Source organism: Schistocerca americana, chromosome 4, assembly GCF_021461395.2.
Source record: "Schistocerca americana isolate TAMUIC-IGC-003095 chromosome 4, iqSchAmer2.1, whole genome shotgun sequence".
In the NCBI taxonomy this organism is placed as follows: domain Eukaryota; kingdom Metazoa; phylum Arthropoda; class Insecta; order Orthoptera; family Acrididae; genus Schistocerca; species Schistocerca americana.
The window spans coordinates 506,541,031-506,553,396 of NC_060122.1; the positions used below are offsets into that span (position 1 = coordinate 506,541,031).

The 12,366-nt window shown below is 44.5% G+C and overlaps 1 protein-coding gene across 1 annotated transcript in view; it reads right to left on the bottom strand.

The window, feature by feature from the left end:
- Nucleotides 1-12,132, bottom strand: part of LOC124612872 (WD repeat-containing protein 47) — a 692,566-nt gene extending 680,434 nt beyond the window's left edge. The window contains exon 1 of the mRNA XM_047141309.1: nt 12,048-12,132. The gene's annotated coding sequence lies outside the window, so the exon portion shown is untranslated. The remainder of the gene's footprint in view (nt 1-12,047) is intronic.
- Nucleotides 12,133-12,366: the final 234 nt, after the last annotated feature.

Sequence of the window (12,366 nt, forward strand, 5' to 3'; positions counted from 1 at the left end):
TCAGTTTCCTGCTCAAATTTAATGTCTTGATCACTAAATACTTCAAAATCAGAGTCATTATCGCTGTCTTCATTGTCTCCCTATGGGAATTTACTGAGTCTGTCCTGAACATCCACATGTTTCAAGTAAAACACGTTGCATTGGTACAGTTTTCTCTACCACGGAGAGGCGGTAATATTCAACAGAAATGCGACATGCCAACGCTAGAATGTCTGTGCGACATCTAAAGGCAAAAAAGGCATCAGCTATGCAAGATTTCTGGCAGGTGTAGCCCTGGTGCGTGTAGCTTGCTATCCAATACGAAGGCGCACAGAAGAATCCCTATTTCACATCGCAGTTCTGTGTGAAATATCACGAGACAAAAATCGTAGTCGTCTGAGAGATGGTTTATAGTATTTTGGATTAAAGGGGGGGGGGGGCGGGGTTTAACGTGGACTCGAAACCAGGGAACTCGGCAGTTTTCATATATACATACCATTACCACAGGTGGAAGAAGCGATAAGTGACAGAAAATTCCTTTTACTGGTTGGGGATTGAATCCCGGACCTTTACATCGGTAGTCTACCACCCATTTGGCTACACAGTAAGTTCAGTTTACAACTACTTGTGGAAGAGGACAGGCTTCTATTGTAACATGGTTATGTTTCTCGCATTCACGAAGTGGAAGATCGCTACGACACCCAATCGCAAATCTGGACTCTTGTTAAGTATACACGGTGAAAATTGTGGCAAATATACTTTTCGGGTTTGCTGCCGGATCGTACTGCGTAAATCCCACAATATTTCAGCGCTGCGACATTTTCAGGTGGTGGTAATCACTGCTGCAAGACGGGACTGATGATAATCGCACGGCGGCGTCGAAGTTTATCAGCCAGGAGCAGGTAATACGTGTGCACAGCAAGAAGGTCAGTGTTGGAGGAAGGTGGCTCTCCTACTGCCCCCTACTGGGAGCCGCAGAAAGGCTACTTTGAGCAATGACTGTGTTGCCAGACGCTCATGTGGTTAAAAGATGGATAGGGCTGAACCATCTGCACCCCAAGAGGTGTGGGCAAGGAAGTAAAGGCACACTGAGTTTACGAAAACAGTCAACCTTCAGATGGAACAATGGAGAAAGCTTGTTGCCAAAAAGAATATCCAAGAAATGTTGGTGCCAAGCTATGTCGTAAGCCTTACAGAGATCAAAGAAAACTGCGACAAGATGGCAATTATGAGAAAAGGTCTATCGAATAGCCATTTCCAATCGAAACAGATGGTCCATCAGAGACAGTCCTTCCTGACAGCTACATTGGTAAGAAGATGAAAGCTCCCGAGGTTCAAGGAGCCAACAGAGCCGACAAGCCACCATTCGTTCTAGTAACGTGCAGGGGACATTGGTCAGACAGACTGTCCGGTAACTATCAAGGGACAATGGATCCTTGCTGGACTTAATGACAGAAACCACAGTAACGTTCCTCCATTGAGAGGGGAATATATCTTGGAGCCAAATACAGTTAAACACCTGGTGGAGAGACTGTCGTTTTGGAGGACTGAGGTGTTGAAGCAATTGGCTATGGATAGAATCAGGGCCAGGAGCAGAATCGTGGGAAGAAGGGAGGGACAGAAGAAGTTCCCCATTGTAGGATTCTGCCAGATAAGGGGTAAAACTTACGAGGTTTTTCATGAGAGCTGATGGAGCTGTACAAAGGCACCAGGAAGGGCAAGGCCCAACATAGAAGAGTGCCACTGACAAATTTTTAGGATGTGGAGTGTAGTCCACTTCCATGATGAAGGGTTACAAGGACCTAGACTGAAGTGTTCTCAACACACCCGCTTGCTCTGTTTGATTACGTAACAGGCTTTGGCGCGAAGACGTTTGAAGTTAATAAGACCAGCAGAGGGCAGATCTCCCTTAAAATGTTGCAAGGTGTGACGAAGATAACGGATAGCAGTGGCAATAGCCGTGTTCCACTGCAGAACCAACCGATGGCGAACAGGGGCTGTCAAGTGAAGAATGGCAATAATGGCAGTGTTTATTATCTTATCAGACAGATCATGAACATCTATACGACATGTCGAAGGTGTTAACACGAACTGGGAGGTATGTAGAGGCCAATCAGCACGATGGAAAGCCCAATGGGGTAACCTGGTCATCGGAAGGTTGAAAGGGAACAAGAGAATCAAAGGGAAGTGGTCACTATCACAGAGGTCATCATGTGGCGACCAGTTTAAGGAAGGAAGAAGGGGAGGGGGAAGAGAGCGAAAGATCAGTAGCAAGGAAAGTGTCACATACGGCACTAAAATGAGTAGGGGAACCGTCGTTAAGAAGGCACAGGTCGTGGTCCGCAAAAAATTGGTCAATTATGAACCCCTGACTATACAGAAAGAACTGCCCTACAAAAGGTGATGGGCATTCACATCACCAAGGAGGTGGAAGCTGCAGTTAGGGCAGCAAAAAAATGGTTCAAATGGCTCTGAGCACTATGAGACTCAACATCTGAGGTCATCAGTCTCCTAGAATTTAGAACTACTTAAACCTAACCAACCTAAGGACATCACACACATCCATGCCCGAGACAGGATTCGAACCTGCGACCGTAGCAGTCACGCGGTTCCGGACTGGAGTGCCTAGAACCGCACAGCCACCGGGGCCGGCAGTTAGGGCAGCAGATGTAGGCGGCCTGTCAAGAGAAAGACGGAGATTGCAAATCGTGACCACAGCGTCCAAGTGAACCCAGATGGCAACTGTTTCCAATGTGGTATAGAGTGGGATCCATGTGCTAACAATATCTGTACAGACTAATGTGTGAACACCACTAGAAGCCCTCAGAGGACCAACCCAGTTCAGTCCGAAAGGACAGAACCCACAGAGTCGCTGAATGAGCGTCAGTAAAATGAGATTCCTGGAGAACAACACAAGCAGCCGAATAAAGGGCAATAAGGGATTGCAACTTTGGGAGGTGACGGTAGTATCCATTACAGTTCTTCCATTGAACAGAGTGGGTATCCAAATGGGAGGCGAACGAGCTGGAGCCAATCACGCCACTGGGTCACCACCCTTCACCAACGATGATGGGGTGACAGCCATAAATAAAATGCCAGACTCAGGATGCAAGGGGGGAGATGGCACGTCCAGGGGAACTGGGCAGGGGTGGGCTTGTCCTGAGCCTTACGTTGTTTCTTCTTCTTCGTCTTCTCCTCTTCCACAGCCTGCAGAGTGCAGAGCACAGAGGGAGCGCAGGCTTCTACAAGATTTGGAACTGAAAGAGAGCAGGCGACCATAGGGCGCACAGATTTTGCGTCCTGTGGCCATATTGTGGCAGCAGGCTTTCGACCTGAGAGATGTTGTAGGGAAGAGTCTGCAAGGGAGCCCCGTCGCTCTTTGCCAGGGGAGTAGGAGCGGCACCTGAGGGGAGGGTGCGGGAACTGCAGGTGAGGGGTAGAGGAGGGGGGATGGGACTGGGGTAAGGAAGAGAGAAGAGGGAGAAAGGGCATAACGGAAGCAAAAGTAGAAGTCACTTACAAGGGGTGAAGTCGGTCATATTTCTGGCGAGCCTCAGTGTAAGATGAATGTTTAACGGACTTATACTCCTGTACTTCTTTTCTTTCTTGTAAGCTGGGCAATCTGGTGAGTGCGGAGAGTGATATATGTGACAATTAACACACATGGGTGATGGAACACAGAGGCACCCCTCATGGAGTGGGTGTCCACATTCACCATACAGATGGTCCGCCATACATCAGGGAGATATGCGCACACCGAAAGCACCTCATGGACGGCAAGACATACAGCTTCACAACACCGATAACACATAACCTTGAGCTTCTACACGGGGGTATCTCCCACAAAAGCCAGAATAAAGGTGCCAATAACTGTGCGATTGTCCTTACAATCATTCTGCACACGCAGAACACAATGAACGCCCCATTGTTTTAGACTGACCCAGAGTTCCCCATCAGTTTCAACAATGAGGTCCCTATGCAAAATGACTCCATGAACCATATTTGAAAACTGTTGAGATGTAACGGACACCGGAACGTCGCCAAGATTATTACAAGCTCAAAGAGCTGCAGACTGGGCAGAAGAAGTAGTTTTGATCAACAAGGACACCACCGCATCTTAATACACACTCCACTTCGCCACATTTGTCTTCGATATTTTCCACAAAAAATAATGGCTTTGTGGTGGTGAATGTGTCCTCGTCTATACTAGCACAGACCAGGTAGTGGGAAGTCTTTTGCCCCAAGCCGGAGAGCCTGGTTGGGGTTGGGTTGTTTGGAGGAGGAGACCAAACAGCGAGGTCATTGGTCTCATCAGATTAAGGCAGGATGGGGAAGGAAGTCGGCCGTGCCCTTTCAAAGTAACCATCCCGGCATTCGCCTGGAGCGATTTAGGGAAATCATGGAAAACCTAAATCAGGATGGCTAGACGCGAGATTGAACCGTCGTCCTCCCGAATGCGAGTCCAGGAGACCCTGATCCTCCTCCCAGTGCGCAGCCAGGGAAAGGAAGGCTACAGGGTCATAAGAAGCAGCATTCAATGATCCCTTACCAATCGACGAGATGATCATAGAATAACGGCCAAATTTTTGGAGTTTGATACGTTTCATAAGCAAAGCATCCGCTCTGACACCAGCCACTCTGATCCGAAGCTCTCCCCAAGGGAGCCACCCAGCCGTAACAATAACTGCGTGTCACGGTGGCTGTTGCCGGGAGCTCCAACGCTCCAGAATGAAAAGTAACCACTCCTGGGCACACATGGGGAAGCAATAGATGAGGTGTCAGAAGTGTGATCCCTGTATTGCCACGGGGCTCAGCCAGATGGGTACAAAACAGACCCACCAAACGGACTGCCTACGCCTGCAGGTGACCTAGCGGGACAGAGGAGGGCTGTGGCAAGGAAGGAGGAGGGAAGGGAGAGAGGAATCCACGCTGTAGACGGTATGGAGGGAGTTCTTCCCCAAATGGCTCACACTACGGAGAGAAAATTTAGAAGTGGAGATTAAACTCAAAGGAGAAACAAAAACGACAAAAAGGAAGGACGAAAGGGCAAGTGGAACAAAATCGCAAGGAATACAGGAAACCAAGTGGACAGCCAGGTCAAGAAAACAGAGAGAGGGGTAGGAGGGGGCAGCAGGGAAGGAGCAACGACGGCGAATGAAATGCAGCCTAGGCTGCAATAGCTCGGGACCCGTCGGCACCACACACGAACTCATGCAAGAAAGCGAGCCCGCAGGGGCATCGGAGGTATGACAATTTTCTCGAATACAGGGAAGACGTAGTTTTAGTTCGATGTATGTACATTTACAGGGTTGTGGAAACAGATATTAATTTTTAAATGAACATATGTTTCACAACGTAGACTTATTCCACATCCTTTACGATCCTTTCACTTAGGAGATGTGCTAGGAACATTAGCATATATCCGTTCTTTCGTAAAATGTATTTTTCGTGTTCGTGACATGTTATATGTCCTTGAGGTTCTCGCTATGGATCTATGGTATGCAAAGTATATCTGGAGAGACCCGCCTTTAGAACACTGAAAGAAAAACTTGTTTTGTTTCTCAAATATTTTCCACCTTAAAATTCATGCACCTCTGTAACGTTCTACATTTATATCTACGTGATTACTCTGCTATTCACAATAATGCCTGGCAGAGGCATCCTGTCTCTCTACCGTTCCACTCTCGAACGGCACGCGGGAGAAACGAGCACTTAAATTTTTCTGTGCGAGTCCTGATTTCTCTTATTTTATCGTGATTATCATTTCTCCCTATGTGGGTGGGTGCCAACAGAATGTTTTCGCAATCGGAGGAAAAAACTGGTGATTGAAATTTCATGAGAAGATCCTGTCGCAACGAAAATCGCCTTTGTTTTAATGATTTCCACTCCAATTAACATATCATGTCTGTGACACTAACTCCCCTATTCCAAGATAATACAAAACGAGCTGCCCTTCTTTGTACTTTTTCGATGTCATCCGTCAGTCCCACCTGATGCGGATCCCACATCGCACATCAATACTCCAGAAAAGGGCGGACAAGCGTAGTGTAAGCAGTCTCTTTGGTAGACGTGTTGCGCCTTCTAAGTGTTCTGCCAATGAATCGCAGTCTTTGGTTTGCTCTACCCACAATATTATCTATGTGATCGTTCCAATTTAGATTATTTGTAATTTATATTTCAACCTAATACCGAAATAACTTTTTCCAGTCTAGTATTGGTACATCAAAAACATTGTTTTGGAAGGATTCGCGGGTTCTTGAGACGAAGAAAGTCATTATTCGCTCATTTTTTTTAGACAAAGCAACAAAAATTAGTTCAGATAAATAGGTCAAAGAGACATTAATCACATTTTTTTCTGTAAAATAATCAATTACGTAACTTGCTGTGTCACAGCTGGCATTATCACGACCAACAATGATGCCAAGTTTTAGTTTTATTCTGATTTCATCGAAGACCTGGCAACCAAATTGCTGTATACCGTTCAGCACTTCTGACTTATCATCGATCCTAGATAGCAATGGTCGCGACCATTTCTTGGAGATGCTTCGCGAACAAACCGCTGTTGCTGGCTTCGGTTCATCTCGAAACACCAAAAAAGTTGATTGCTGTTTAGTTTCCGGCTTGTACAAACACATCCAAGTTTCGCCTTCTGTTACAATATTGCATACGGATTCTGCATTTTCTCGAACATACTATTTGAGTACGTCCTTACACCAACAGACACAGGTCTGAGTTTCGGTCAAATTGTGCGGAATCCAGTTGGAAAAGATATTTTTCAGCGCTAAACGTTCGTGGAAAACGGCACATACCGAAGTATTCGATATGGCTAAGTAATTTTATTTGCATTGTGTAGACTCTTAATCTCTTTTATAAATGTCTGAAAAATTGTAGGCCTATATATCTTTGCTTTTATGCAAGTACCAGATACTTTGTAACACATCCATGTATATCATGAAGTATCCAATATGCACTACTGGCCACTAAAATTGCCACACCATGAACATGACGTGCTACAGACGCGAAATTTAACCGATAGGAAGAAGATGCCGTGATATGAAAATGATTAGCTTTTCAGAGCATTCACACAAGGATGGCGTCGGTGGCGACACCTACGTGCTGACCTGAGGAACGTTTCCAACCGATTTCTCATACACAAACAGCAGCTGACCGGCGTTGCCTGGTGAAACGTTGTTGTGACGCCTCGTGTAAAGAGGAGAAATGCGTACCATCACGTTTCCGACTTTGATAAAGGTCGAATTGTAGCCTATCGCGATTGCGGTTTGTCGTATCGCGACATTGCTGCTCACGTTGGTCGAGATCCAATGACTGTTAGCAGAATATGGAATCGGTGGATTCAGGAGGGTAATACGGAACGCCGTGCTCGATCCCAACGGCCTCGTATCACTAGCAGTCGAGATGACAGGCATCTTATCCGCATGGCTGTAACGGATCGTGCAGCCACGTCTCGATCCCTGAGTCAAGAGATGGGGACGTTTGCAAGACAACAACCATCTGCACGAACAGTTCTACGAAGTTTGTCGCAGCAGCATGGGCTATCTGCTCGGAGATCATGGCTGCGGTTACCGTTGACGCTGCATCACAGACAGGAGCGCCTGCGATGGTGTACTCAACGACGAACCTGGGTGCACGAATGGCAAAACGTCATTTTTTCGGATGAATCCAGGTTCTGTTTACAGCATCATGATGGTCGAATCCGTGTTTGGCGACATCGCGGTGAACGCACATTGGAAGCGTGTATTCGTCATCGCCATACTGGTGTATCACCCAGCGTGATGATATGGGGTGCCGTTGGTTACACGTCTCGGTCACCTCTTGTTCGCATTGACAGCACTTTGAACTGTGGACGTTACATTTCAGATGTGTTACGACCCGTGGCTCTACCCTTCATTCGATCCCTGCGAAACCCTACATTTCAGCAGGGTAATGCACGACCGCATGTTGCAGGTCCTGTACGGGCCTGTCTGGATACAGAAAATGTTCGACTGCTGCCCTGGCCAGCACATTCTCCAGATCTCTTACCAATTGAAAACGTCTGGTCAATGGTGGCCGAGCAACTGGCTCGTCCCAATACTCCAGTCACTACTCTTGATGAACTGTGGTATCGTGTTGAAGCTGGATGGGCCGCTGTACCTGTACACGCCATCCAAACTCAAGCTCTGTTTGACTCAATGCCCAGGCGTATCAAGGCCGTTATTACAGCCAGACGTGGTTGTTCTGGGTACTGATTTCTCAGGATCTACGCACCCAAATTGCGTGAAAATGTAATCACATGTCAGTTCTAGTATATTTGTCCGATGAATACCCGTTTATCATCATCATTTCTTCTTGGTGTAACAATTTTAATGGCAAGTAGTGTAGTACCAAAAGTGATCCAAGGATGAAAAATAAATAAATCTCGCGGATTGTTGAATGTCCATCCTCTTCAGACATTTTGCGCATAGGTAGAACTGACATACCTCCGTGTTTCCCCGAATTTGTCCCAGTTTTGCGGGTGTCCGGTTTATTTTTATTTATTTATCAACTGGTCGGGGCAATCCCAGACCTTTTTTGTCTAGAGATACTCAACTGACTGAAAATCGGTTTTAATAAATCATAGTTTAAATTCACTAAATGAATCTTTTTATATTAGAATGCCAATGGCAAGCACGCTTAGTCGCTCTCCTACGTACATATTTTCCATACTTCTTGACTGGGAACAATTAGAAGCCGCCGACAATCGAATGCCCCGTACCGCTTTCGAAAAAGTCATCAACAGGCCGTGTGGGTCCGGGAAAGTAATTCGATTTGACTCATACGTCAGGGGTTTTCGAAGTCCTTGCCCGGGATCGGCAACTGACGTGATGGCAGGCGTACGCACAGCGTCCTTATTTTTTTAAACTGCAATCCACTTTGGTCGAACTTCACGAAATATATCGTCGCTGATGGAATTACGATCACGATGAAATTCTGCACACCAATGAAACAAGCGAAATTTCCATTTTGTCACAAAATTAGTTTCGTAAACGCTCTATCTAATTAGTAGAATCAGCCAATTTGTGAGCTGCTACTGTTTTAAATGTACAACTAACTATAAATTAATTAAAATAGTGACGTCACTTCTCAAACGCAACCATTGCTGGTCGTTTCTATAAATTTAGGTGACCCTTGTATCTATCTGTCTAACGAGGCACAACAATATTCAGCAGTGAACAGCAAAACTTCAAAGAAAATTGAGAAACAGCTACGAAGGGCAAGGTCAACAAACAACTTGGCATGTCGGCTATCGTGACAGACGTCCAATCATGATTAAGGTCGCTGGCGGGCGAGTTCAACGACGAGAGTGTACGAAAGCTCGGCCACCGTTACGGAACTCTGTTTGAGAGCAGCGTAACGTTATTACAGAACACATCAAAACGTCGACACACGTGTTAAAGCTTTCTTGATAACAAACGGAAAGTCCGCAGCTCGTGGTCGTGCGGTAGCGTTCTCGCTTCCCACGCCCTGGTTCCCGGGTTCGATTCCCGGCGGGGTCAGGGATTTTCTCTGCCTCGTGATGACTGGGTGTTGTGTGATGTCCTTAGGTTAGTTAGGTTTAAGTAGTTCTAAGTTCTAGGGGACTGATGACCATAGCTGTTAAGTCCCTTAGTGCTCAGAGCCATTTTTGAACAAAAGGAAAGTTTCCTAACGAATGTCTCACTTATCACAAAGTTTGTAGAGGTTAATCGGCATTTCGGCCGGGATCAGACTGTGACGACTAGAAAGCAAAACCCCTTGCTACTACGCATATACACTGCCCTCCGCTCTTTAAGTAGGATTATTGGTCATTTTAACACTGACAGATGCGCGAAGAGTACTACAAAAGGGACATAGCGCCGTTCTTAAAAAAAAAAAAGTTTGGCTGCGGCATTAGAAAATGTGAAAAAATATGGTTATTTAGTAAGTAAGGCCGACTGGAGCTAGTGAGACATCAGAATCAGGTTGTGCTTGTGAGGTAAACATTCTAAAGAAAACGTACGAACTGCTATAAAATAATGGCATGAAACTGAAGATTATATATAACTGCAGTGTGTAGTATAAAACGAAACGCGAACCGCGAGAAAACTGGGAGATTTACCGTCTCGTTGTCGAAGAGTTCCTCAAATCTAGATAGCCGGCCGGGGATGTGATCCCTGATCCTTCTGAAGATGAGTCAAATGTGATGGCCACTATGCAATCTTGCTCCATGGGAAAACCTATTTTAATAAACTTTAAGCACGTGAAATAGAGTGCCACGGAATGATAAAAAATTATTGGTCAATCACGAAACTGAGAGGTAACAGTAGGAAGTATATGCAAAATCTTTATCAATAGGAGATACGAGTAAGGGTGGGGGTGGAGATACGTTCCAAGACAGGTTAACGAGACATTTGTAAAAGGTATCTAGCAATAAGTAACTAGGCATTACATGGGCGAACATGGTAACATAAAACAGGCGCTGGGAGTAGCGGGCAAGCAGATACAGCAAGATTAAACGTATGCCATTTGATTTTATCCAACAATTTCATTTTACTTGACGTCGGCCGACAATCGTCACAGTAGTAGTTTTTCATTACAGCGAACACGCCACTGTATGCATGATTTAAACATGGTTGTTTCGCAGCAGCAGCAGCAGCAGCAGAAACATCGGTATGTTTCTGAGTATGAAAAAAGGTCAAAAAGGGACCAAGTGAGCCACTGAGAAAAGCATGGATATCAAACCAAATTATAGTATTGGTTATCTTGGTTGCAATTTTACTTTTTTATTTTTTAACTACGCGTTTCGCCTTTTTAGGCATCTTCAGGTTACCGAAGTTTGGTATTTCTTAGAAGAATCCTTTAGTCAGTGTAACCAAATTATTCCCATCTGCTTGAACACACATCTATGCATTCTGCTCTCTAAAGAGCACTTGGCCCCAAAAAGGAGCGAGTACCGTAAACTTCAACAATTCAGGGTTGTCATGAGTGACGCTGATTGTTATCGAGAGACCGAGATATTCCACAACTAGCACTAAAAGAAAAGAAAACTGAGTCTTAGAAAATAAATTCAGATAGATATTTGTGCACATTTTTGTCTCCAAACACAAAAAATGGAAAATATTGAGACAACTTTGCATTTTGGTGTATAGTAGTCGGTGCTTTAATTTCATAGTACGGTTTAAAACTCAATATATCATTTTACGGTTCAGCTATGGGTTTTTTTTTTTACGATAATCCATCTCTCAGATATTCAGTAAAGAATGTTATGCATAAACACCAAAAATGGAGAACTGACATTAAACCTGTGTTAGCTACCTATAATCACAAACAGTGCATATAGTGTATCAGCAATAGAAGACCAGCACACATGATTAAGACGTCCCTTCTAACTCTACGAAAGTGTCTCCAAAATACAGTGCCTTTTGGAGCGCTGTTCACATTAATTAGGAGTGACACAAAAAAGAAAAAAAGGCAGTGGTACGTAAAATGAAATGCAAACTGCATTGTTAGAAGTCTCATTGTATGAAATACCTTTAATGCAATAGTTTTCATTTAAAATTTAAGCGCGTTAATTGTTGTTCGGTGTTAATCACGTATTGCGGTTCGTACTTCAAATTATTCTAATCAAACGGTTGCAAAAGCCAAGCCAAAGGCATTTTCAAATAGGCTCTTTGCTTCCACAGGTTCGGCAGTTACAAATCAGAGAAAATAGCTGGTTTCATACAGTGAGAAACTACACAATCGGTACCGGTTATTCTTCATTTACGCTGATTCCGAGAAGACAACTATCACTGAAAACAGTGGCTGAGATGACCTGCTATCTTAAAATACTGGAACCATCATAACATATGGCAAAAAACATATCTTGCGTAATATGGGTTACTAAAACATGTCACGAGGAAGTTATTGTCAAAATTTCATTTTAAGAGATTAAGTTATAAGGCAAATGTCAGTTGGCGGCATTTACGACGATTTGTTTTAAACCTTGGAGAACAAACGACTTTCTGTGAAATCTAGCCAGGGTTCAGTGATTTACATTTAGGATTCATAGATAATCAAGACATGCGACTTACTTTCCGAAATCCTCGATTCCTAAACACAAGACACTCAACACATCACATTCGACAACACGCTTCTCGCACACTAAATATAACAAACATCTTACGATCAAAGATGTATTTCTTCGCTGTGCTAACGATCTCTGGCCGTGCTAGTGTCAAAATGAGACAGAACAGCTAGAACTTATTTGAATCGAGCTAAACCACGGATTTGCAGTTTTATTAACACGAATAGTGGGCAACAGATTTAACTGATTACCTGAATTTTTAAAGCAATTTTCTGAAAACTGAAAATTTTCCCTTACTAAGAGAAACGAGAAAAATGTGTCGCGTT